The following is a 26641-nucleotide window of genomic DNA, read 5'->3' on the forward strand; positions in this document are numbered from 1 at the left end:
CATCCACCTCATTAGAACTGATTCAAATGTATTCTTTTTAATGGCTGAGTAATATTCCATTGTGTATATGTACCACAGCTTTCTTATCCATGCATCTGCTGATGGACATCTTGGTTGCGTCCATGTCCTGGCTATTATAAACAGTGCTGCGATGAACATTGGGGTACATATGTCTCTTTCAATTCTGGTTTCCTCAGTGTGTATGCCCAGCAGTGGGATTGCTGGGTCATATGGCAGTTCTATTTCCAGTTTGTTAAGGAATCTCCACACTGTTCTCCATAGTGGCTGTCCTAGTTTGTATTCCCACCAACAGTGTAAGAGGGTTCCCTTTTCCCCACACCCTCTCCAGCATTTATTGCTTATAGACTTTTGGATAGCAGCCATTCTGACTGGCGTGAAATGGTACCTCATTGTGGTTTTGATTTGCATTTCTCTAATAATGAGCAATGTTGAGCATCTTTTCATGTGTTTGTTAACCATCTGTATGTCTTCTTTGGAGAAATGTCTGTTTAGTTCTTTGGCCCATTTTTTGATTGGGTCTTTTATTTTTCTAGAATTGAGCTGCAGAAGTTGCTTGTATATTTTTGAGATTAATTCTTTGTCAGTTGCTTCATTTGCTATTATTTTCTCCCATTCTGAAGGCTATCTTTTCACCTTGCTTATAGTTTTCTTTGTTGTGCAAAAGCTTTTAAGTTTAATTAGGTCCCATTTGTTTATTTTTGCCTTTATTTCCAATATTCTGGGAGGTGAGTCATAGAGGATCCTGCTGTGATTTATGTTGGAGAGTGTTTTGCCTATGTTCTCCTCTAGGACTTTTATAGTTTCTGGTCTTTTTTTTTTTTTAGTTTCTGGTCTTATGTTTATATCTTTAATCCATTTTGAGTTTATTTTTGTGTATGGTGTTTGAAAGTGTTCTAGTTTCATTCTTTTACAAGTGGTTGACCAGTTTTCAAAGCACCACTTGTTAAAGAGGTTGTCTTTTCTCCATTGTATATTCTTGCCTCCTTTGTCAAAGATAAGGTGTCCATAGGTGTGTGGATTTATCTCTGGACTTTCTATTTTGTTCCATGGATCTATATTTCTGTCTTTGTGCCAGTACCATACTGTCTTGATGACTGGCTTTGTAGTAGGGCCTGAAGTCAGGCAGGTTGATTCCTCCAGTTCCATTCTTTCTCAAGATTGCTTTCACTATTCGAGGTTTTTTTGTATTTCCATACAAATTGTGAAATTATTTGTTCTAGTTCTGTGAAAAATACTGTTGGTAGCTTGATAGGGATTGCATTGAATCTATAGATTGCTTTGGATAGTATGCTCATTTTCACATACTGATCTTCTGATCCATGAACATGGTATATTTCTCCATCTATTTTTGTCCTCTTTGATTTCTTTCACGTGTTTCATAGTTTTCTATATACAGGTCTTTTGTTTCTTTAGGTAGATATATTCCTAAGTATTTTATTCTTGTCATTGCAATGGTGAATAGAATTGTTTCTTTAATTTCTCTTTCTGTTTTCTCATTGTTAATGTATAGGAATGCAAGGGATTTCTGTGTGTTAATTTTATATCCTGCAACTTTACTATATTCATTGATTAGCTCTAGTAATTTTCTGGTGGAGTCTTTAGGGTTTTCTATGTATAGGATCATGTCATCTGCAAACAGTGAGAGTTTTACTTCTTCTTTTCCAATCTGGATTCCTTTTATTTCTTTTTCTGCTCTGATTGCTGTGGCCAAAACTTCCAAAACTATGTTGAATAGTAGTGGTGAGAGTGGGCACCCTTGTCTTGTTCCTGACTTTAGGGGAAATGCTTTCAGTTTTTCACCATTGAGGATAATGTTTGCTGTGGGTTTGTCATATATAGCTTTTATTATGTTGAGGCATGTTCTTTCTATCCCTACTTTCTGGAGGGTTTTTATCATAAATGGGTGTTGAATTTTGTCAAAGGATTTCTCTGCATCTATTGAGATAATCATATGGCTTTTATTTTTCAATTTGTTAATGTGGTGTATTACGTTGATTGATTTGTGGATGCTGAAGAATCCTTGTATCCCTGGGATAAAGTCCACTTGGTCATGAGGTATGATTTTTTTTAATATGTTGTTGGATTCTCTTTGCTAGAATTTTGTGAAGGATTTTTGCATCTATGTTCATCAGTGATATTGGCCTGTAGTTTTCTTTTTTTGTGGCATCTTTGTCAGGTTTTGGTATTATGGTGATGGTGGCCTCATAGAATGAGTTTGGAAATTTACTTTCCTCTGCAATTTTCTGGAAGAGTTTGAGTAGGATAGGTGCTGGCTCTTCTTTAAATTTTTGGTAGAATTCAGCTGTGAAGCCATCAGGTCCTGGGCTTTTGTTTGTTGGAAGATTTCTGATTACAGTTTCAATTTCCATGCTTGTGATGGGTCTGTTAAGATTTTCCATTTCTTCCTGGTTCAGTTTTGGAAAGTTGTACTTTTCTAAGAATTTGTCCATTTCTTCCAAGCTGTCCATTTTATTGGTATATAGTTGCTGATAGTAGTCGCTTATGATCCTTTGTATTTCAGTGTTGTCTGTTGTGATCTCTCCATTTTCATTTCTAATTTTGTTGATTTGATTTTTCTCCCTTTGTTTCTTGATGAGTCTGGCTAATGGTTTGTTGATTTTATTTATCTCCTCAAAGAACCAGTGTTTGGCTTTGTTGATTTTTGCTACGGTCTCTTTTGTTTCTTTTGCATTTATTTCTGCCCTAATTTTTAAGATTTCTTTCCTTCTACTAACCCTGGGGTTCTTCATTTCTTCCTTTTCAGGTTGCTTTAGGTTATTATTATTATTATTTATTTGACTTTTTTCTTGTTTCTTGAGGTAAGCCTGTATTGCTGTGAACCTTCCCCTTAGCACTGCTTTTTACAGGTTTGACACTTTTAACCTCCGGTGCACGGATTTCGCAGCAGTTGAGGCTTTCCTCTGCCTAGTCTGTCAAAATCTGCCTCTCCCGGGCAGGTTATTGACTGCCCGGCTGCCTCAGCGCAGCTGCTCTCGCGGGATCTGGAGCCGCACACCTCGTGCGACACTGGCAGAGGAGCTTCGGGCAGAGTGGGTTCAAATTGCCTGAAGCCTGAGAGGCCTAGCTGCTCGCGGGCGCATGCGGAGACTTTGTGGTTCTGCGGCTCCCGCTGCCCGCCTCCTTCTGACCCCCCAGGGCAGTAACGTCCTGGCAGGAAGAGACCGGTAGGAGAAGGGCGGCCTTTCCTTTAAAGTCCTGTCCAGTCAGGATCCAAAAACGATCCTGAGACGGAGGAAGAGGTGGAAATACATTAAGGGAGAAGAAATCCTCGGTGATTTCCTCATCTAAAAGCACCCTGTCTGCCCTCTGATGGGTAAAGGCAGACACACTGAAAACCACAATCACAGGAAATTAACCAGTCTGATCACATGGACCACAGCCTTGTCTAACAATGAAGCTATGAGCCATGCCGTGTAGGGCCACCCAAGACGGACAGGTCATGGTGGAGAGTTCAGACAAAACGTGGTCCACTGAAGAAGGGAATGGCAAACCACTTCAGCATTCTTGCCTTGAGAATCCCATGAACAATATGAAAAAGCAAAAAGATAGGACACTGAAAGATGAACTCCCCAGGTCAGTATGTGCCCAGTATGCTACTGGAGATCAGTGGAGACTCCAGAATGAATGAAGAGAGGGAGCCAAAGCAAAAACAACACCCAGTTGTGGATATGACTGGTGATGAGAATAAAGTCTGATGCTCTAAAAAGCAATATTGCATAGGAACCTGGAATGTTAGGTCCATGAATCAAGGCAAATTGGAAGTGGTCAAAGAGGAGAGTGAACATCAACATTTTAGGAATCAGCGAACTAAAATGGACTGGAATGGGTGAATTTAACTCAGATGACCATTATATCTACTACTGTGGGCAAGAATCCCTTGGAAGAAATGGAGTAGCCATCATAGTCAACAAAAGAGTACAAAATGCAGTACTTGGATGCAATCTCAAAAATGACAGAATGATCTCTGCTCATTTCCAAGCAAACCATTCAATATCACGATAATCCAAGCCTATGCCCCAACCAGTAATGCTGAAGAAGCTGAAGTTGAATGGTTCTATGAAGACTTGCAGGACCTTCTAGAACTAACACCCCCAAGAAGATGTCCTTTACATTATAGGGGACTGGAATGCAAAAGTAGGGAGTCAAGAAATACCTGCAGTAATAGGCAAATTTGGCCTTGGAGTATAGAATGAAGCAGAGCAAAGGCTAGTAGAGTTTTGCCAAGAGAACACATTGGTCATAGCAAACACTCTCTTTCAACACACAAGAGAAGACTACACATGGACATCACCAGATAGTCAATACTGAAATCAGATTGATTATATTCTTTGCAGCCAAAGATGGAGAAGTTCTATACAGTCAGCAAAAACAAGACTGGAAGCTGACTGTGGCACAGACCATGAACCCCTTAATGCCAAATTCAGACTTAAATTGAAGAAAGTAGGGAAAACCACTAGACCATTCAGGTATGACCTAAATCAAATCACTAATGATTACACAGTGGAAGTGAGAAATAGATTCAAGGGATTAGATCTGATAGAGTGCCTGAAGAGCTGTGGACAGAGGTTTGTGACATTATACAGGAGGTGGTGATCAGAACCATCCCCAAGAAAAGGAAATGCAAAAAGGCTGTAGCCCGTCAAACTCCTCTGTCCATGGGATTTTCCAGGCAAGAATACTAGAGTGGGTTACCGTTTCCTTCTCCGGGGGATCTTCCTGACCCAGAGATTCCAGAGATTGAACCCAAGTCTCCCGCATTGCAGGCAGATTCTTTACCATTTGCACTACCAGGGAAGCCCTTACTTGGGGTAAGAGTACTTTAAAATCTTTTAGCCAAGAAAGTGATTTCTGAAGAGTTTTAAAGTGAAGACCTGTAGGTGTCGGGGAAACGAGACAAAACAACCAGACACTACTGAAAATATCTCACACCCAGGGCCACTTCAGCCAGCTAGGTTTGACCCTCAGATTGGGCCCATTTTTCTTTCAATGCATCATTTGTGGAACTCAAATAAATACGTATTATATGTAGCAGGGGGACTCCTGCAATGTGGGCTGGTGGTAAGAGAGAGAGATCAGGCTCAACTGTGAAAACAGCAAAGAAAAGTTGGAATTTATAGCCAAGATGCACGGTGAGGGTTAGTTGATGGAACGTTACTAAGAGGAAATATCGGGAGTTACGGGGAGATTATGCTAAGCCAACCTAAGGGATTCTTGCTGAATATCAGCCAAAGTGATCAGGCATCAGCTGGGGTGTGGTGGTGGTGGAGGCGGAGGAGCCTTGTTAGGAATCATGGTAGCAGTGTTCTGTTTAAAATGACTTAGCAGGATTTGTGCTGAAATTGGACAATGCAAAGACCAATTCTGAAGATTAAAATTCAGGCTGTAGTTGAGAAGAGAGTTCAGAGGAGCCTGATCTAGACTTTGGTCAAGGAGAGAATTTTTGTGAACAACCATAGCTCTCATACATGTGTTGATGTAAATTGGTAAAAGCATTTGGGGAAATATTTAGGCAGTTTCTTGTAGAATTAAATACTCACCCTTCCTCTTAGGTTCCATCAGATCCTTCCTCAAGTAGTCAACCCAGAGAAATGGGGAAGAGGAGTGTGCCCACAAAAACACTTTATAATAAGAATGCCCATAGAAGCTTTTTCACAACAACCAAAACTTAAAACAATCCAAATATCCAACATAAGGAGAATGATATAGAAACTGTAAAATATCTATGCAATGGATTACTACTTAGCAACAAAAAGTAATGACATACTGAATGCAAGAGTTTTTAAAAGATGCAAAACTAATTTAAGGTGAAATAAATAGGGATAGTGATAGTCAAAAGATGAAAAGGATAATGAAAATCATCTTGTCTATGATTTCCCTGCATTTAACATTATTGATCCAGTAGTAACTAAGTCCAGGCACATCTAAAAACAACAAAATGAAGTAGAATGCTCTTATGGCTCCCATTTTACAGATGAAAGAAGTGAGGCACAAAAGATTTACTTTATCCAAGGCCACACAAGGGCAGAACCATTTTTACAACCCAGAGTTTGTGTTCCTGAGCACAGATTAGTTGGGTCTTTCTTCACAGATGTCTGTATATCAGAATTTCTCAGTTGTAGAGATGAGAAGAAGAGTCAGGAGAGAGTGGACAAGAAAGGGATCGAGGGAGGGATAGAAGCACAAATTCTTTCCTACTCCTCCCTACCAATCCTGGGAGTTAGTATGTGTCTACTCCAGGGCTTCCCAGGTGGCTCAGTGGAAAGAATTCAGCTGCTAATGCAGGAGAGAAGGGTTTGGGAAGATCCCCTGAAGGAGGATTTGTCAAGCTACTCCAGTATTCTTGCCTGGGTAATCCCAGGTACAGAGGAGGCCTGGTAGGATACAGACCGTGGCATCACAAAGAGTTGGACACAGTTGAGTGACTTAGCATTCACTCAGGCAGGCACTCCATATGGAGTCCAGAAAATGTGACTACTACTGTCTCTGGTGCATACTATTAATGCAGTAGGCTGTTAGCCAGGAGGCTGGTGGTTCTAACCCATCCAAGAATGGTGGGAGTGGTTTTCATTCCATTTCATTCACGGTTGTCTATTCTGGGTCTTGTCTACCTTACAACTACTGTCAGGTTAGCGCTAGCTATGTTCTCACAACACACCTTCTTTAAGAGTGTTCTAACTCAGGAACTCTGGAAAGAGACCTAAGAATCTATGTTCTGCTGGGGTGAAATATGTATTCAGTCTTTAAAGGCTTGGACAGTAAGTTAAAATATATTTGCCTCAAGTTTTTCACTTTTAATAGACCAGTGATTAGTATTTGCTCTATCAATTATGTTATCAGAGAAATCATCATCATAATTATCCTCTGCATTATTTTTGATAAGGATATTTCTTCCATAGTTTGTGTATTACTTGGTTTCATGGTTTTATGATTATGAATTTGCTGCAGTCATCATGATTGTACACATACCGTTGACCACTTTTGCAGGTATTTCCATAGTCTAGAGAACTAGATGTGCAATTGCTACCTTCAGTGTTTATACACTTCTTATGTTGGCAAATCCTGCCAATTTGCTTTCTACAGAAGTGAGACTGAGTCATATTCCAATTTATTTTCTAATCTCTCAATGTCCTTTTCTTCATTTACTTGCCAACACAACAGTCTTTCTATGTATCTCTCTATGATATTCTAACTAATAAAGGGAGCAGTGCCTTCCTGACACAACAAGGGGAAGGACAGCAGACGGACACTGTGGACATTACACAGAGATACTCTATATTGTATGTTGGAAAACTAAACATGCAATATTTTTAGAGTCTTCCAATAACTGTAATTGCTTTCTCTGATGACTTAGTCAAGGAGGTGCAGAGAAGACTGGCCAGAATGACTTCTTTGACAACCTCCTACCAAGCAACTTCTCCAAGGAGAAAAATCTCGCTGATCCTGGATGTTTTCTCTTTCTCCCTTTTCCTCTTTTATTTATACATTTTGGTTTGATGAAAATAATCTAGTGCCTATCCTCCCTCCTATAAAATGGGGAATTGGCATTTGAATTTGTCTATTATTCCTCCCCCCGCCCCAACTATGTCCATAAAAATTAACACATCATTAGAGTCAATATAGAATCCTGCCCCCGACAGGCTCCTCCTCCAGACCTGGACCCTTGGATCTTTGCTCCATTCTACTGTTGAATCTCATGAACAAAATTGAGCTCTTTGGCTTTTACATACTAAGTGTGTTTATTGGACAAGTCTCTTTTCTTCCTCTCATTTGTGCATCATTGTTCTCTCCCATCACTGTGGGATTCTGCTTGTAATTTAAGAAGTGAACTTCTGGGGATAATCCATGTTGAGTGGTGGTTGACAAGGATCCATTCCCTGTGAGGTAGAAGTTGACAGCTTATCTGGACTGTGAGGCTTTCTCAACTGCTGCTTGTCCTGAGGATTCTGGTATTTCATTAGTATGAAATAATGACACTGCAGTAGGGAAAAGTGTCCACCTCTTGTCTTTCCACAATTTGGTAAAAATCATATGAGCCCAATCAATAGTGGTCAATAACTGCAAAATGGGACTATCTAAAATAAGGATGATCTTAATACACAATGGTTCCCCCCATAGGGAACTCTTAAAATTAATAAACAGCTACACTTAAAAAGAATTAGTACCGGAAGAATACTGTTGCATGTTTCAGCATGCAACAGGCAGCTCTCTTTCATTGGTATACTCAAGTTTCTAAATAAAAAATCATGTAAATGACCTTTAAGGATTGTTTAAATCAGACAACAGAAAGCTGAGGAAGAGACATTTATGTCATTACGAAAAAGCAGTGAGTCAGCAACATGAGCACTTGTGACAGCTCTACTAATCAAGATCGAATACTTCCAGAACTGTAAGCAAGTTTAGTCCTTATTAAAAATGGATGAAAAGCAATGACTTCATGCATAGATTCATACACTAGTGACTCATAAGTGTATCACAGAATTACTCTGATTTTCAGCAATGCTGCTGCTAAGTTGCTTCAGTTGTGTCTGACTCTGTGTGACCCCACAGACAGAAGCCCACCAGGGTTCCCCGTCCCTGGGATCCTCCAGGCAAGAACACTGGAGTGGGGTGCTATTTCCTTCTCCAACGCATGAAAGTGAAAAGTGAAAGTGAAGTCATTCAGTTGTGTCTCACTCTTAGCAGACCCCATGGACTGCAGCCTACCAGGCTCCTCCGTCCATGGGATTTTCCAGGCAAGAGTACTGGAGTGGGTTGCCATTGCCTTCTCGGTTTCAGCAGTGAGGGTCCTTCAACATTAAGCCATAGTGCTGCTTAATTATTTCATTTTGTTTCCCTCACTGGCAAGTGGTTTTGCTAGATATCATTGCATCTGCTTTCACCTTAAATAATACCCTCAGTTTGATGGAATTTTCTCCTTTTAAATAGAGTTTCTTAGAAACAAATCAACATACTCTCCCTTCCTCCAGAGAGAAAGGACAAATTAGGTATGTAAAAATTTAAAGGAGCTAATGCCCCAGTTAGTTTAGGGAAAGTAATAATCATTTACATAACTTTAAATGTAAATTTTAAATGAGAAAATGAAGAATTTTTAGAGAAAAAGTTTTATGCCTATATTTAAATGCAATATTTCCTGAAAGAAAAATATGCTGCTGAATTCCTAACATGAGAAAATAAAAGGTTTAGCTATAGATTCAATTGATGTTCTTGGTTACTTGGTACAAAAAAAAAAAAGAAAGGAAGAAATGAAATTGATAATAAATTGTATCTTAGTATATTTAAGAAGTTATATAATTTAAATATTTGATGTATAATGGTATTGGAAAGGTTTATATCATTTTTTTTGAATAATTTGGTCTAAAAGTAACTATATATTTTCTTTCACATTTTCTCATAATGTAGAAAATAATAATAACATAATAGTCTACTCTATACAAGTCTTGAGTTTATATTGACTTGAAAATCCAAATTAAATTGCACTTCCTTAATTTCCTCTAGTGGTTGTACTGATCAAATAAACAAATATTGCATCCAATAAATATAAAATTTTAAATTTATGTGTTCAAGTATATTAAATGTACTAGAGAGGTAATATCTTTAAATGGGAATTAACACTTATAATTCTAGAAACCAGAGTACTCAGCTATTCCATTTAAAATTTTTTGTAAATATTTTTAGTTGCCATCTAATATATGATTCCACATATACCAAAAAAGTGACTGCAAGATTCTTATGTTCCCACATGTGTCAGCAGAAATAGAATTGTATACGAACCGTGTAAACACTATGTGACAGAGCAATTACTCTTCCAGGACTCTTTGCTATAGAAGACCTTGTACAAGGGGCCAACGATGTGTGTACAAGGATGGACTACAGCATTATTTGTAACCATGAAATCATAAAACCAGCTTAATTTCAAAAGCATATGGAAAGGGTTAAATACTCTATTTAATACTACATGCAGAAAAAAAGACGGTAGTAATCCCGTCGTTAAAAGCAATTCAGAAATTAACGCTGACATCCCAGGGATTTCCAGGGGACCTATTTTCCGGTTGGGGCTTTCCTGATAGCTCAGTTGGTAAAGAATCCGCCTGCAATGCGGGAGACCTGGGTTCGATCCCTCGGTTGGGAAAATTACCTGGAGAAAGGAAAGGATACCCGCTCCAGCATTCTGGCCTGGAGAATTCCATGGACAGTCCATGGGGTCTCAGAGTCGGCCACGACTTTCACTTTCACTTTATTTTCCCGGTGAGCTCTTCTGTATGGCTCGGTGATGGTCTTCTGATCCTGCCTACTGTCCCTGTGAGGTGGATAAGACACAAGAGACAAGAGGAGGAGCCTTTTTCGGCCTTTACAGTAGAGGATGGGCAGAGAAGAGCCAAGAAAACCTATAGCTTCTAAAAAGGTAGGCAGAAGGCGTCCCTGGGTGGGCTCGAACCACCAACCTTTCGGTTAACAGCCGAACGCGCTAACCGATTGCGCCACAGAGACTACCGAGTGCCCAACGTCTCTCAAAGCCGTAGAGAAGAAACAGCCCTTCCACCCCAGGCGGAGCCACACGCCTTTCCCCGGCCTGCTATACCCTCTTAAACCCTCGGACAACCGGAGAACTGACTTCGACGCACCGCGTTGCTTCTCGTGGGGAAACGGCAGTCGGGCGATTCCGAGGCCAGAAGGGCAGCGGTTCGTCCCCGCCGCGCCTGGCTCCTCACCCGCCGCAGATGCAGCGCCCCCGAGACGCCCCGGGCCTGAGCCGAGGGGGGCCCGAGGGAAGCTGAACCCGCGGTGGGCCCTGTGACGGCTCTCCGATTGCTTCGCGGGCGCTGCCCTCCCTGCGCTGGTCCGCGGTCGGTGGCGCGGGAGCCGGAACCAGGGGGCGCGGGGGGTCGGTCCGAAGGGACAAACGCGACGAGCCGGGAAAGAAGCCGGCGAGGTGGGGACCAGGATGAGGAGACTTCCCTGGAGGTCTGTGCAGAGGCACGTGCCTGATTCTGGGAGGCAAGACTTGGCTTCTGTTTTGATTTAGTCACCATGTATCAAAATTGAGAGGAAGGGACTGGAAAACAGGGCGGGGATGGAAGAAAGTCTATGAATACCTGTTGCCGTCCAGCAACAGCGCAGTGACTGGAATGAATTTACGTCCGCCTTGAAAGAGCAAGGGCTGCGACGGCAGCAGGAGCCGTGGCGCGCCGTGATCGTATAGTGGTTAGTACTCTGCGTTGTGGCCGCAGCAACCTCGGTTCGAATCCGAGTCACGGCATTCTCACCCGTCGCCCCTGACGGCTGCCGCCTTTTTACTTCGCCTGGAAACTTGCACAATTGTAACCCACAGAGTACTCATCTCAACGTTCTCATCCCTGGTCTGAGCAGAAGGAAACTGAAGGCGGCGATTTCTCCTTCCGCGCTGCTGTGATATAGGGAGCCCAGCAAGGAGCCTCCTGTGCTGTACTTGGTGGAACGCCTAGTTTCTTTGTTACTCAAGATGGGCAGGAGAAAGACCCGATAAAATCTGTGTCAGATAAGCGACTCCTCCTCCCTAGACTTGTTTTGCCGATTTCGTCTGGGCTCCTGGGAATCCCTGTTCCGAGGACTTTTTCAATCCTTGGCCGTTGTTCCCTGGCTAGTCATCATACTGACCTCTCTAGTGCCCTTCGTTTTATACCCTCAAGGATCTTAACTGCCTGTCGGCAGCCACTCACTAGATAAATGGTATCCATCAGGACGGGACTACGGGAGGAACTTAACAATCACCGCTTATAAATGATGAAGAACCGTGACTACAGCACCCTCTGCTCTGACAACCAACTAGTGGAAACGGCGAACATGTGATTCTTCTGCCTGACTACAGCTTTGCTGGCAACAGACAGGAAAGCTATACTGAGAGCAGGACCCAAAGCAGGGAGTTTGGGTCAATCACAAATGGAGATCAGACTTGAAGATTCCCTGAGTAAAGGAAACTGTTTAATTGTGCGAGGAAAAGCTCCCTTTGCTTATTTTGCAAAATGAACAAAACCTACCTTGTGCCATTCTTGTTTATGCCTCTGAAAACCAAACCAAACCAAACCAAACAAAATTGTTCGCCCAAATTGGTAGAAAGCAACCACTTTTCACCAAGTCCCTATCACAAGGAAGACTGTAATTTATTGATACAACTAATCATTGGTGAAGAATAAACAGCCACTACCTCCTCACTGTATAAGCTGCTTTATACCAGGACACCTCTGAGCCTCCTTCCGTAATTTGTTAGAACACTCCCTCTTCCTGAACCATCTTTTTGGGCACTGTCAACCTTTACTAATTGCTGTTTTGGTGACCTGGTGGTTTTACTTCTGCTGTATATGGACTTTGACAGTGCCTCAACATTTTTGTCTATCAGACTGGGCCAACAAGGGAACTCTCAGCCCTACTGTTATTTTCCCCTTTGCCTGGATTTAGTGACTACTCAATCAGCAATGAGGAATCATTAAAATCATTGTCATTGGCCTCTGATTTATTTGTTAACATTTACTGTCCAGACTCCTTTCATTTGTATATTTGCCTCTTCTAGAATGTCATGGAAATGGGATCATAGTGCAAATACTGTTTTTTCACACCTCTTTATCTGCATAGTCTCTCTGACTTTATCCATTGTTGAGTCAGGCAGATTTCATTTCTCTTTCATTGTTGAGATATGTTCCATGGCAGTAACACAGCACAGTCTGTTTACCATTCACTCGATAGAGAACATTTGAGCTGTTTCCAGTATTGGCTATTGTGAATGAAGCTGCTTTGAACATTCTCTTCACAAGAGATTTTGTAGACATAGGTTTTCATTTCTCTTGGAAAAAAACCTAGGTGAATAGGCAATATTGCTGGTACCAAAGAGTAGTATATACTCAATTTCATGAAACATTAAAGCTTTTACCAGAGCAGTTGTACCATTTTATATTACCCCCAACAATATGAATGAGAGTTGTGGTTATTCCATTTCTTTGCAATATTGTTGGTGTTTCTTCTCCTTATAATTTTAGCTATGCTACTAAAAGAGTAGTGGTATCTCAATGTGGTTTTGATGTCCTTTTCTCTGGCAGCTACAAATAATGAGCACTCCTTGTATCCTTTATTGGCCATGTGCGTATCTTCTGAAGTACCTGTTCATATCTTTTACCCATCTGAAAAAAAAAAAGTTGGTTGATTGTTCTTTTTAAAAAAATTATTATTGAGTTGGAGAAGGACATTATACATTATAATAATGGGGAGGTGGGGTTGTAAGCTATGTTTTGTAAATATTTTCTTCTTGTCTATAGCTTGCTTTTCCACTTCAGTGGCATCTTTGGCTGAGAAGACATGGTTAACATTGATGATATCTAATGTATCATTTGTCTTTGTTTTATATTCTTTGTGTCCTGGTTAATAAATCTTTGCCTACCACCAAATCACGAAGTATCCTCAAAATGCCTTCTAACTTCTATGTCTTGGTCTACGATGCACCTCAGACTAATCCTTGTCTGTGAGATAGAAATAAACTGCCCTGTCCCCAATATTGAACCGATTTCCTTTCCCCATTGAACTGCTTTTCTTGAAAATCCATTCACTTCCTGAGCTATGGGTCAGTTTCAAGTCCGTCAACTCAGTCCATTTTGTAATTCTGTACTTTGATGCCACTTGCACTTTGTTGGTCTATAGGGGGTCGTGGTAACTCTTCTAGTTAGATAGAGCAACAAGTTTTCCTGTTCTGTTCATTTCCACACCAAATGATACATTTTACAACATGTAATAACTCATGTAACCATCACCCAGGCCAAGATATGTTACTTCCTCTTCTGCTTTCCCTTTGGGACACAGGCCCTCCCTCACATGTACTGGCTGCCCCCTTGTGGCCAAAGACCCTCTATTGCTCCCTCTTTGGAGAACAAAGTCCCAGTTACCTGCAGCGCTGAAGAACCTGCAGGAACGTGTCAAAGCACTCTGCACTTCCAGATGATGGGGCAGGTAGGTTGAGGGGTGGTGGTGGTGAAGGGAGGTGAGGAGGCAGCGGGAAGTTAGCTCAGTTTTTAGTCCTTTGATGAAGAGGAAATTGTGCCTAGGGAAGTTCAAATACTACCAAGTGGAAAGACTGGGGATTGCCTACTCACTGGTACCCAGGCCATACTTGTCTGCTTTGTCTACTTGGGTAGACTGGACAAGGGGACTCCATTGCCCTTCACCAGCCAGGGGGATGTTTCAGAGGTGGTGGACTTCAATGGTAACTCTAGATCCTGAAACCTCATAGGATTTTTCTTCACTTTCCCTTTGATCTCTCTTCTGCCTACCCAAAAAGAGAGGATTCACTGCCTTTCTTTCTCAGTCAGGACACTTTTGGGGTCCCTTGGGGACAGGACTGAAGTGGGTATCTGATTTCCCCTAAATGTCACTCCTGGTTTGGGTGTCTCAGGAGCTCAGGCTGACCCAGTATCAACTCCCAATGGGCGGGACCCCTGAGAGACCAGAGGCTGCAAAGCAGGAGGCTGGAAGTGTCGCCCCACATGTCGGACACCACATTTAAACCCTATTCATCCCTGTGCACCTCCTCCTCAGGGAAGCCTAGGGCAGCCCAAATAAAGTAGCCCCAAAGCTTCTCTGCAGGCTGAACTCAAAGAGACCTGAAATTCCAGATGGGGGCGAGAGGACCCTCATTGAGCAGACCCGACATCTGGCTGCACTTGGCAGGCAGGCTCAAAGAGGTTGATTTCAAGGATGGAGACAAAGAAAAGTCTTCATGGCAGAAAACCCCAGGATCTAGAGATCAAAAACTTCAATCCTAACGTCTAGATGAGCAGGGGGCTGAGTTGAAAACACCGCTGCACCCTGACCAGGACAGTCATCTGCCCAAATTCAGAGGCCAGGAACAGGAGACACTGGGCACATTGCTGGTTCTCTCTGGGCTCCCACCCTCACTACCTGCCCACACTGTGACACTAGGCCCTGTGTGGAGACATCTTTTACTTTGTAAGACTGGGGGAAGGGGGATGGAAAGTTTCCACTGGCGTCTAGATGGAGGAAGGGTGAGAGGGGAGGTCTCTAAATATGCTTCGGTCCTCAGGCAGACCGCTATCCCATGAAGAATGATCCCATCCAAAATATCAACACTGCAGAAGTTGAGAAACCCTGGTGTAGATCAATATCCATATACTTGAGAGTCGAGAAAACACCAATTCCTGAGTAACTGGATGTGGGGTCTGAGGAAAACTGGTGGCAGAGAAAACTACAAGATTTTTGACCTGTGTATAGAGAAGGATGGCGTTGGCATGGACTAAGGTGGGAAAACTATAGGTGCAGCAGGTTGTAGGGGGAACTCATCCTCTGGGATTTTTCCCAGCAAGAACACTGGAGTGGGTTGCCAACTCTTTCTCCAGGCAGTCTTCCTGGGTACAGGAATCAAACCCATGCCGCCTGTGTCTTCAACATTGCAGGCAAATTGTTTACCCACTGAGGCATCAGGGAACCCTGTAGTGGGGAAGATCTGTTTTCAAATGGCACTCGGGTCCTCCAGCCCATTGCACGGAAGAGCCAAGCAACTGACCACGTGGTGGCAAAGGAAAGTACCCCTTTCACTGCAGGGTTCTCAGCAAGGAGAACAGGCCGCTGATGCTCAAAAGACCCCAAGTCACGGATGGCTTTCAGGCAAGTGTCAATACAGACAGTGTGGAGGAGAGGGTGCCAGGGTGTCTGATCAGCTCCCTGATCAGACTGTAGTCCTCTGACTGCTTGATGGTGAGGTAGCAAGGTGAAGTTTCTGGAATCAACATCATCATAATGACCCTCTAACCTCTACTGGGTCTATGTGCTTGTTGTGGTCAGCAGTTTCCATCTGGGTTCTGTGAAAACAACCTCAGAACAGGCATCAAACATTGTCATCTATGTCCTAAAGGGAGAAACTTCAGGTCCTGTGATGCTGCTATGTGACTCATTTATTGTGAAAATTGTTAGCAGTCCTCCTACCCGACTGCTGCTCTTTGTCTCTGCATGTTCTCACTCCTCTCAAAACTAATTCTTGAGCCAGACTTCTGGCAACTCAGGGATGGCTCAGGAGACAGGAATTTTTCTCCACGAGGAACTGGGGAACACTGAGGTATGGGTGAACCGAGAAAGCCATTTCAGGGATTGCTGGACTTTGGACCCAGACTCCAGATCGCAGTCTTTGAGCCAGACTCCCGAGAGCTTTCCGTTCAAGCCCTCTCCGTTGCTGCACCCGCCCGAGTCCTTCTGGACCTTGGAGATGCGGGCTCTCCGTGAGCGGTCCCTGTCCCGGGCACAACGCCTCCCGCCTCCTCCGGGCCCCTGGCCGCCGCTCCAGCTCCCCGGGCCCCAGCGACCTTCTATGCTATTCACTCCCGGGCACCTCGCTAAGGCGGGTCACCAGTCCAGTTCTGAGGTGCGGCCGGAATGAGGCAACTTGCTCCTGACTTGGGGACCAGGCGGGACTCGGGGGCGCTGGGTGCCTCACCGGCAGGTGCCTTTTCTGGGGGAAGAAGGGAAGGGATGGCCTTTGGAAAGGATTTCTGGAAGTGAGGGCGAAGGCTCAAGACCTTGGAGAAGGCGCAAGACCTCCCCCGGGGAGAAAGGAAAACGGTGATTGTAGTCAGAGCCAAGGTGCTCGCTTCAGCAGCACATATACTAAAAATAATAGTCAGAGGCAAGAACCTCCCTGGTGGTCTAGTGGCTAGGATTCGGCGCTTTCACCGCCGCGGCCCGGGTTCGATTCCCGGTCAGGGAAGCCTTTTGTGCATCCCCTGATTCACCGTATCGAGAAAAACTACAGTCGCGGATCCTCTCACCAGATGAAAGCAGCTTGTCAATTATGCGAGTGGAGTCGGTAGATAAGACGCTGCTGGGTCGGAGGGTCGGGCGGAGCGGGCAGTCGGCGCCGTTCCTTGAACAGCTTTGCGGAGCGCGGTTTGGGAGAAGAGCGCGGGCCGGGGGGAGAGCAGGGTGTTGACCGTGAGTATCGGTGGAGGGATGGGAGGCTGCACCGTGCCTGCGGGCGGTGGGCTCACACTTAACCGGGCACCGGAGAGACTGTGGCTACGAAGGTAGTCCTTCTCAGAATGAGGCTCGTCTATTGCACTCGGGACCTCCAGATGCCGGGATCTCCTCTACTGCGAACCGCCTTCGTGCTCTCCGCCGATATCCCGCGGTTCATGACAGGCGACATGTCTTCCGTGGTGCCTCGCTGTGCTCCGCTCCCCAGATCCAGAGCGGCAGGCTCACCCCCAGCCAGCGCGCCGCTGCTTGGAAATAGGGTCTGCACCCCCATCTGCCCGCTTTCCTATTTCGTGACCAAAGCGTCTGGATGTGTCCTGCGTCTTGAGGCACGCCTCCGGTCTGTCCGCAAGTGCCAGACGTGCCTTCTCCCGCAGCCTGCAGCCGGCCACGCGCTTGTGGGTGCGCGCGCCTGGGCCCCACCCGCCGGGCTCCGCACTGGAACGGGCGGTCCCTGCAGGCTGGCCCGGAGGGCATCTGCCGGGGAAAGGCCGCGCGGCCCCGGTGCCGGGAAAGCGCGGGAGCATCGCTCGGAAGCCTCGCGCTCCACAGTCCCTTTGGGGCCAGGTCAGAAGGAGGCACCCCTTCCAGGAATGCGGAGGTCCGAGACCTCCCTCCGCCAGGAGGCTCCCGGGGCCGGCGCGCAGTATCCCTGGCCCGGCCTAGCCAACTCCCCACCGGCTAGCCCACCCCCCTTCTCCTCTTCCACCCCAGCCGTGTTCCGGCGGAGAGTCAGCGCTCCCTCCACGAGCCCCTCGCCCGTCGGCCGCGCAACCCCCAGATATCACCTAGCCGCCTCTCCGGTGCCTGCGGAGGGACTTGGATCTCTATTTTCCTACAACCGGAGGAGCGAGAACGTGCGGACTCAGGCGGCAACCCGTTCCCTTGCCGGCTCTCTGCGCTCTGCCCATCGAGGGGCCTAGCTCAGGACCCTGGGTCTTCCGCGGTCCAGGGAGCCGGCCACGCTGGGCCGGCTCTCCCACTGCTCCTCAAGAAAGAGCAGCAATGTCCTGCGGGGTCCAGAAGAGGCACCCGGGAAATCATCCAGCACAAGCCGGGACACTGCGCAATGGAGCCCTTCGGAGCAACGCTTCGGTCGGCGCGTCCTTCCCTCCGAGGGCTTCGGGCAGACAAGAATCACCCAGGACGATGAGCTCTCCACTGTCCTGAGACCAGAGGAAAGGAGGGCATCTTCCAGGAGAGCAGCAGCACTGAAGCCTGTGGTCGCAGAGAGGCTTCCGGAGCCAGAGCGCCCTCCCGCCAGCAGAGCTATCCCCGGGCTGTAGAATCTCACCCGCCGAGTCCGCCTCCTCCCCTGCCCCTCCTTCTACACCTTCCCGCGTCTCCTACCCCCTCCGCCCGTCTTCGTTTTCTACCTTGGTGGTCTTCGAGTGCCTCGGGACCTCTCACCTCCGCCACAGATTGCTTATTTCCGGCAGTTCTAAGCTTCAAATAAGGAAATGTATGTAAGAGGGCAACGAACGCTCAACAATGGTGACCACCACCCCCCCCAACTTTTTTTAAAATCAGTAACATTATCTGAATTATCAGGATTGCCTCGTTTGTAACAATTACATTTTCATTGTCGGAATATACTGATGGACATTTAAACCTTACATGTTGAGTAATGAATCGGTTCTGCTATTTTCTTATGAATAATGATGTGCAGAAGAATATTTTTACACATACATCCTTGGCAATTCTGCAGGATAGAGACCGTTCTTTTATTTGTCAGAGGACACTTGCAGGTAGAAAGACAGAAACTGGCCAGCGAGGTGGTGACTGGGAGGCACGCCAAGTGCTGCTCCCTCACAGCCCTGGGGCTCTGGGACAGTCCAGTCCCAGTTCCCACGACTCCTTAAGTATCTTCTGCTCAGGGCTGCCTTCGGATTACAGTCCCTTTTCTTACTCCTTGTCGGTAGAACCACGACCTAACTGGACTTGGCGCGGGGAGCAGGCAAAACCACGCAGTGAAAAGTCTGGGATGAAAAACTAAGACGAGCACGTTGCATTGGCCGGGAATCGAACCCGGGTCTCCCGCGTGGGAGGCGAGAATTCTACCACTGAACCACCAATGCCCCGCTTGTTATGCTTTCTGAGGGCTTTCCCGGAAAGAATTTCCAAAGCGACTGCAACACCCTCGACAGGGAAACGCTTACACCGCTCTGTCCAGTATAACCAACAGAGAATGCCTAACCAACCAGGTGGTGTGTGTGTGTGTGTGTGTGTGTGTGTGTGTGTTTTCCCTTCAGTTTTTCTCTGCCTCTCTATGGAAGAGGCCTGTTCCCCCGCCCCGCCCCCCCAAAAAAGTCCTTCCTGAGCCACTTTCTGAGGAGACCTAGTCCAGCTCAAAAGGTGGTTCAGTGGTAGAATTGTCGCCTCCTGCACTGCAGGCCTGGGTTCGATTCCTAGACAATACACAATACACGTGGGTTTTCTGGCCTGCTCTCCCAAAACTTAGGTTTCCACCAGCATCTAAGGTCGTAAAGAGAGAACAGCAACAGGTACCCGCTCACCGTACGTTTTAGAAAGTGCTCTCGACATCAGGAATTTTGCAGCCCTCACATACTTTTAAGCTCCAGGTGTGTTTGCTGAACCCCTGCATTTTGGAAGATTTCAAACTAAAACCGTTGTTACTTTTATCCTGTCTTCTAGAAATGAAGATCACTGAAAGACAGTAGCTGTAGCAGGAGAGGTGTTAGGGGTCCAGGGAGAAGGATACTTTGTCGGAGCAATTCCTTCAGAGACACAAGAAGCTGAGGAATGGAGCCTCAGACCTTCCTGGTGAGGTAGATCCGAGTTCTCAGGTCTTGGTAAAATTCCAGGTAGGAAACGACTTGTCTAGCCTAAGGATATTGGCCATAGAAAAGAGGAGAGCGGATCAAAAAGTATGTGCATTGGCCGGGAATCGAACCCGGGTCTCCCGCGTGGGAGGCGAGAATTCTACCACTGAACCACCAATGCGTTGGCTTTTTGGGATGCACTAGGTCTCCACAGAAAGTGGCTCAGGAAGGACTTCTTTTTTTTTTTTTTGGAACAGGCCTGTTCGGTAGAGGGGCAGAGAAAAACTGAAGGAAAAAAACAAAAAACACCCAGTTAGTTAGGCATTCTCTGTTGGTTATACTGGACATAAACTTTGGTGCCAGGAGGATGAGAGTTTATAAAAAGAGACTAACAAGATCTGGTTTGGACAACAGGGTGGCCGGTGGTGAGGGTAAACACACCAGGTAAGGGTGGGAATGGATTTGGGTGTGTACTGGTGATTGACGGAAACACTGGGAGACAGTGCCCACTACTCTTAGGAAGATGCTGTGCCTGGGTCTGCTCCTAGAGGGCTGAAGCAGAGGGTGGTATGTGATGCTGAAAGGGAACTAGATGGTGTGTTGCATTTGAGCATTTGTGACTCTCAGACGTATAAGAGGCATTGACTTGTGAAGTAGGAGTTGTGGGTTGAAAGTGCAGGTTTGCAGTTTAGAAAGAGGTGCGGGAATACAAGTAGATCTGGTTGATGTGGGTGGTAAATGAAAGCGTGTTGGCCAGAGGTGGTGTGAACCCTGGTGTTGGACAGAGGGCAGACAGAGCCAAAGTTCTTCAAGGTTGAGGTGATGGTCAGTTTCCTTGTTGAGCTCAAGTTTATGACTCAGCCTCCACCTAGCTTGCTTTCTCAGCAAGAGAACCATAACCGCGTATCTGCAGCTCCTATCTTTCAAAAAGTCATAATGATTCCTAAGTCCCAACATGTGGGGGAGTCCCCACACCAGGTTCCTTTCTTCAGTGTAAATAACTCAGGGAAAATTAGGGAAAGACATCACTCTGTACTTCAGTCTCATCAGAGGACCTATATGTTAACATTTCACCCGTCAATACTTTTCTAGAGTTTAGTCTGTTCCTTATACAACCAAGACACCAAAGCCTACGAATGCCCCATATGCATCTCAGAGTCACAAATGCTAAAACTCAGCACAACACAGAGTCCAGTTTAGGAGATGAGATTCTTCCATTTAATCAAACATTGGTTACAAACAGTATTAATTAATCTCTAAATAGTTATGACATTTCACCTATCCATCGAAATGCTTTGAACACCTCAGAAACCTGACACATACTATTGTTGTAATGCTTACAAGACTGCCTCACTTGTTTATACCGAAAAACGGTGTATTTCTTCATTATCTCTATTTAGATTCTGGCCCTTTCCGTCCTCTAATTACAGTCTGATTCTGCCTCTGTTTCTTATTTCATACCTGTATTAGAATTTCACTTGCCTAACCTAGCCAGTTGGATAATTTTCTCAGACCCTCTAAGAGTCTGAGGTTGCCAGTTGAAGGTGTAGGGTCATAAACAAGGGATCTGGCTGGATTTCCGATGTTTCTTCTGCAGGGGTCTGTGGTATGGTCATAAAGAGCCTTTTTCAGAGTTGTGGCCTGAGCTGATAACGCCGATATTTTGATATTTTCATTTGAATGTTCCCAATTTACGCTGTTGCCTGATTGTAGCCCTTCTTGGCGAGCCTTTGCCTCGAGTGCCTGTCAGTCTGTGAACTCTGTCTTCCAAACAGAGCGGTGTAAGCCTGTTTCGCCGCCGAGGGTGTCGCAGTCGCTTTGGAGATTCCTTCCCCAGGGCCGTCAGAAAGTCAGACAACCGAGGCATTGGTGGTTCAGTGGTAGAATTCTCGCCTCCCACGCGGGAGACCCGGGTTCGATTCCCGGCCAATGCAACGTGCTCGTCTTAGTTTTTCATCCCAGACTTTTCACTGCGTGGTTTTGCCTGCTCCCCGCGCCAAGTCCAGTTAGGTCGTGGTTCTACCGACAAGGAGTAAGAAAAGGGACTGTAATCCGAAGGCAGCCCTGAGCAGAAGATACTTAAGGAGTCGTGGGAACTGGGACTGGACTGTCCCAGAGCCCCAGGGCTGTGAGGGAGCAGCACTTGGCGTGCCTCCCAGTCACCACCTCGCTGGCCAGTTTCTGTCTTTCTACCTGCAAGTGTCCTCTGACAAATAAAAGAACGGTCTCTATCCTGCAGAATTGCCAAGGATGTATGTGTAAAAATATTCTTCTGCACATCATTATTCATAAGAAAATAGCAGAACCGATTCATTACTCAACATGTAAGGTTTAAATGTCCATCAGTATATTCCGACAATGAAAATGTAATTGTTACAAACGAGGCAATCCTGATAATTCAGATAATGTTACTGATTTTAAAAAAAGTTGGGGGGGGGGGTGGTCACCATTGTTGAGCGTTCGTTGCCCTCTTACATACATTTCCTTATTTGAAGCTTAGAACTGCCGGAAATAAGCAATCTGTGGCGGAGGTGAGAGGTCCCGAGGCACTCGAAGACCACCAAGGTAGAAAACGAAGACGGGCGGAGGGGGTAGGAGACGCGGGAAGGTGTAGAAGGAGGGGCAGGGGAGGAGGCGGACTCGGCGGGTGAGATTCTACAGCCCGGGGATAGCTCTGCTGGCGGGAGGGCGCTCTGGCTCCGGAAGCCTCTCTGCGACCACAGGCTTCAGTGCTGCTGCTCTCCTGGAAGATGCCCTCCTTTCCTCTGGTCTCAGGACAGTGGAGAGCTCATCGTCCTGGGTGATTCTTGTCTGCCCGAAGCCCTCGGAGGGAAGGACGCGCCGACCGAAGCGTTGCTCCGAAGGGCTCCATTGCGCAGTGTCCCGGCTTGTGCTGGATGATTTCCCGGGTGCCTCTTCTGGACCCCGCAGGACATTGCTGCTCTTTCTTGAGGAGCAGTGGGAGAGCCGGCCCAGCGTGGCCGGCTCCCTGGACCGCGGAAGACCCAGGGTCCTGAGCTAGGCCCCTCGATGGGCAGAGCGCAGAGAGCCGGCAAGGGAACGGGTTGCCGCCTGAGTCCGCACGTTCTCGCTCCTCCGGTTGTAGGAAAATAGAGATCCAAGTCCCTCCGCAGGCACCGGAGAGGCGGCTAGGTGATATCTGGGGGTTGCGCGGCCGACGGGCGAGGGGCTCGTGGAGGGAGCGCTGACTCTCCGCCGGAACACGGCTGGGGTGGAAGAGGAGAAGGGGGGTGGGCTAGCCGGTGGGGAGTTGGCTAGGCCGGGCCAGGGATACTGCGCGCCGGCCCCGGGAGCCTCCTGGCGGAGGGAGGTCTCGGACCTCCGCATTCCTGGAAGGGGTGCCTCCTTCTGACCTGGCCCCAAAGGGACTGTGGAGCGCGAGGCTTCCGAGCGATGCTCCCGCGCTTTCCCGGCACCGGGGCCGCGCGGCCTTTCCCCGGCAGATGCCCTCCGGGCCAGCCTGCAGGGACCGCCCGTTCCAGTGCGGAGCCCGGCGGGTGGGGCCCAGGCGCGCGCACCCACAAGCGCGTGGCCGGCTGCAGGCTGCGGGAGAAGGCACGTCTGGCACTTGCGGACAGACCGGAGGCGTGCCTCAAGACGCAGGACAAATCCAGACGCTTTGGTCACGAAATAGGAAAGCGGGCAGATGGGGGTGCAGACCCTATTTCCAAGCAGCGGCGCGCTGGCTGGGGGTGAGCCTGCCGCTCTGGATCTGGGGAGCGGAGCACAGCGAGGCACCACGGAAGACATGTCGCCTGTCATGAACCGCGGGATATCGGCGGAGAGCACGAAGGCGGTTCGCAGTAGAGGAGATCCCGGCATCTGGAGGTCCCGAGTGCAATAGACGAGCCTCATTCTGAGAAGGACTACCTTCGTAGCCACAGTCTCTCCGGTGCCCGGTTAAGTGTGAGCCCACCGCCCGCAGGCACGGTGCAGCCTCCCATCCCTCCACCGATACTCACGGTCAACACCCTGCTCTCCCCCCGGCCCGCGCTCTTCTCCCAAACCGCGCTCCGCAAAGCTGTTCAAGGAACGGCGCCGACTGCCCACTCCGCCCGACCCTCCGACCCAGCAGCGTCTTATCTACCGACTCCACTCGCATAATTGACAAGCTGCTTTCATCTGGTGAGAGGATCCGCGACTGTAGTTTTTCTCGATACGGTGAATCAGGGGATGCACAAAAGGCTTCCCTGACCGGGAATCGAACCCGGGCCGCGGCGGTGAAAGCGCCGAATCCTAGCCACTAGACCACCAGGGAGGTTCTTGCCTCTGACTATTATTTTTAGTATATGTGCTGCTGAAGCGAGCACCTTGGCTCTGACTACAATCACCGTTTTCCTTTCTCCCCGGGGGAGGTCTTGCGCCTTCTCCAAGGTCTTGAGCCTTCGCCCTCACTTCCAGAAATCCTTTCCAAAGGCCATCCCTTCCCTTCTTCCCCCAGAAAAGGCACCTGCCGGTGAGGCACCCAGCGCCCCCGAGTCCCGCCTGGTCCCCAAGTCAGGAGCAAGTTGCCTCATTCCGGCCGCACCTCAGAACTGGACTGGTGACCCGCCTTAGCGAGGTGCCCGGGAGTGAATAGCATAGAAGGTCGCTGGGGCCCGGGGAGCTGGAGCGGCGGCCAGGGGCCCGGAGGAGGCGGGAGGCGTTGTGCCCGGGACAGGGACCGCTCACGGAGAGCCCGCATCTCCAAGGTCCAGAAGGACTCGGGCGGGTGCAGCAACGGAGAGGGCTTGAACGGAAAGCTCTCGGGAGTCTGGCTCAAAGACTGCGATCTGGAGTCTGGGTCCAAAGTCCAGCAATCCCTGAAATGGCTTTCTCGGTTCACCCATACCTCAGTGTTCCCCAGTTCCGCGTGGAGAAAAATTCCTGTCTCCTGAGCCATCCCTGAGTTGCCAGAAGTCTGGCTCAAGAATTAGTTTTGAGAGGAGTGAGAACATGCAGAGACAAAGAGCAGCAGTCGGGTAGGAGGACTGCTAACAATTTTCACAATAAATGAGTCACATAGCAGCATCACAGGACCTGAAGTTTCTCCCTTTAGGACATAGATGACAATGTTTGATGCCTGTTCTGAGGTTGTTTTCACAGAACCCAGATGGAAACTGCTGACCACAACAAGCACATAGACCCAGTAGAGGTTAGAGGGTCATTATGATGATGTTGATTCCAGAAACTTCACCTTGCTACCTCACCATCAAGCAGTCAGAGGACTACAGTCTGATCAGGGAGCTGATCAGACACCCTGGCACCCTCTCCTCCACACTGTCTGTATTGACACTTGCCTGAAAGCCATCCGTGACTTGGGGTCTTTTGAGCATCAGCGGCCTGTTCTCCTTGCTGAGAACCCTGCAGTGAAAGGGGTACTTTCCTTTGCCACCACGTGGTCAGTTGCTTGGCTCTTCCGTGCAATGGGCTGGAGGACCCGAGTGCCATTTGAAAACAGATCTTCCCCACTACAGGGTTCCCTGATGCCTCAGTGGGTAAACAATTTGCCTGCAATGTTGAAGACACAGGCGGCATGGGTTTGATTCCTGTACCCAGGAAGACTGCCTGGAGAAAGAGTTGGCAACCCACTCCAGTGTTCTTGCTGGGAAAAATCCCAGAGGATGAGTTCCCCCTACAACCTGCTGCACCTATAGTTTTCCCACCTTAGTCCATGCCAACTCCATCCTTCTCTATACACAGGTCAAAAATCTTGGAGTTCTCTCTGCTGCCTCAGTTTTCCTCAGACCCCACATCCAGTTACTCAGGAATTGGTGTTTTCTCGACTCTCAAGTATATGGATATTGATCTACACCAGGATTTCTCAACTTCTACAGTGTTGATATTTTGAATGGGATCATTCTTCATGGGATTGGAGTCTGCCTGAGGACTGAAGCATGTTTAGTGACCTTCTCTCTCACCCTTCCTCCAGGGGGAAAGTCTCCATCCCCCTCCCCCAGTCTTAAAAAGTAAAAGATGTCTCCACACAGGGCCTAGTGTCACAGATGGGGCCAGGGTGCATGTGGGAGACCAAATTGTCTCTGATGGAGAACCAGCAATGTGCCCAGTGTCTCCTGTTCCTGGCCTCTGAATTTGGGCAGGTGACTCTCCTGCTCAGCATGCAGGTGTGGATTCAACTCAGTCCCCTATTCATCTAGACATTAGGATTTTAGATTTTCATCTCTAGATCCTGGGGTTTTCTGCCATGAGGTCTTTTTTGTTTCCAATCTTGAAATCAACCTCTTTTGAGCCTGTGCATGAGGGGCTGCCAGGAATAAGTCTGGGTCTTCTCAGTGAGGCTCCTCTCACCCCTTCCATAATTTCTCCTCTCTTTGAGTACAGCCTGTAGAGAAACTTTACAGGCTACATTATTTGGGCTTCCCTGAGGAGGAAGTGCATGTGAAGAATAAGGTTTCAATGTGGTGCCCAACACACGGAACCACACTTCCAGCCACACTAGCAAACAGCCTTCTGGTCTCCCAGGTGTCCCACCCACTAGGAACTCCATACTGGGTCACCCTGAGCTCCTGAAACACCCAAGCCAGGAGGGACACCTAGAGGAAACCAGATGCCCACTTCAGTCTGCCCCAAAGGAACCCCAAAAGGGTCCTGACAGAAACAAGGCAGTGAATCTTCTCTTATTAAGTAGGCGGAAGAGAGATCAAAGAGAAAATGAAGAAAAATCCTATCAAGTTTCAGGATCTAGAGGTACCAGTGAAGGTGACCACCTCTGGAATATCCTCCTTGCTGGTGAAGGTAAATGGAGTCCCCTTGTCCAGTCTACCTAAATAGACAAAGCAGACAAGGATGGCCTGGGT

General features: G+C 47.3%; 7 non-coding genes across 7 annotated transcripts; 3 read left to right on the forward strand and 4 right to left on the reverse strand.

The window, feature by feature from the left end:
• Positions 1-10456: 10456 nt before the first annotated feature.
• TRNAN-GUU lies at positions 10457-10530 on the reverse strand. The gene has a single exon. It is a non-coding gene; the product is annotated as a tRNA-Asn (tRNA).
• A 697-nt stretch (positions 10531-11227) lies between these two features.
• On the forward strand, positions 11228-11299 carry TRNAH-GUG. Its single transcript has one exon. It is a non-coding gene; the product is annotated as a tRNA-His (tRNA).
• A 5403-nt stretch (positions 11300-16702) lies between these two features.
• On the forward strand, positions 16703-16774 carry TRNAE-UUC. Its single transcript has one exon. It is a non-coding gene; the product is annotated as a tRNA-Glu (tRNA).
• A 2273-nt stretch (positions 16775-19047) lies between these two features.
• TRNAG-CCC lies at positions 19048-19118 on the reverse strand. Its single transcript has one exon. It is a non-coding gene; the product is annotated as a tRNA-Gly (tRNA).
• Positions 19119-19933: 815 nt separating this feature from the next.
• Positions 19934-20004, reverse strand: TRNAG-CCC. Its single transcript has one exon. It is a non-coding gene; the product is annotated as a tRNA-Gly (tRNA).
• A 1682-nt stretch (positions 20005-21686) lies between these two features.
• TRNAG-CCC lies at positions 21687-21757 on the forward strand. The gene has a single exon. It is a non-coding gene; the product is annotated as a tRNA-Gly (tRNA).
• A 2273-nt stretch (positions 21758-24030) lies between these two features.
• On the reverse strand, positions 24031-24102 carry TRNAE-UUC. The gene has a single exon. It is a non-coding gene; the product is annotated as a tRNA-Glu (tRNA).
• Between the last annotated feature and the right edge of the window lie 2539 nt (positions 24103-26641).

This window comes from Cervus canadensis, chromosome 2, assembly GCF_019320065.1.
Source record: "Cervus canadensis isolate Bull #8, Minnesota chromosome 2, ASM1932006v1, whole genome shotgun sequence".
Taxonomy (NCBI): Eukaryota; Metazoa; Chordata; class Mammalia; order Artiodactyla; family Cervidae; genus Cervus; species Cervus canadensis.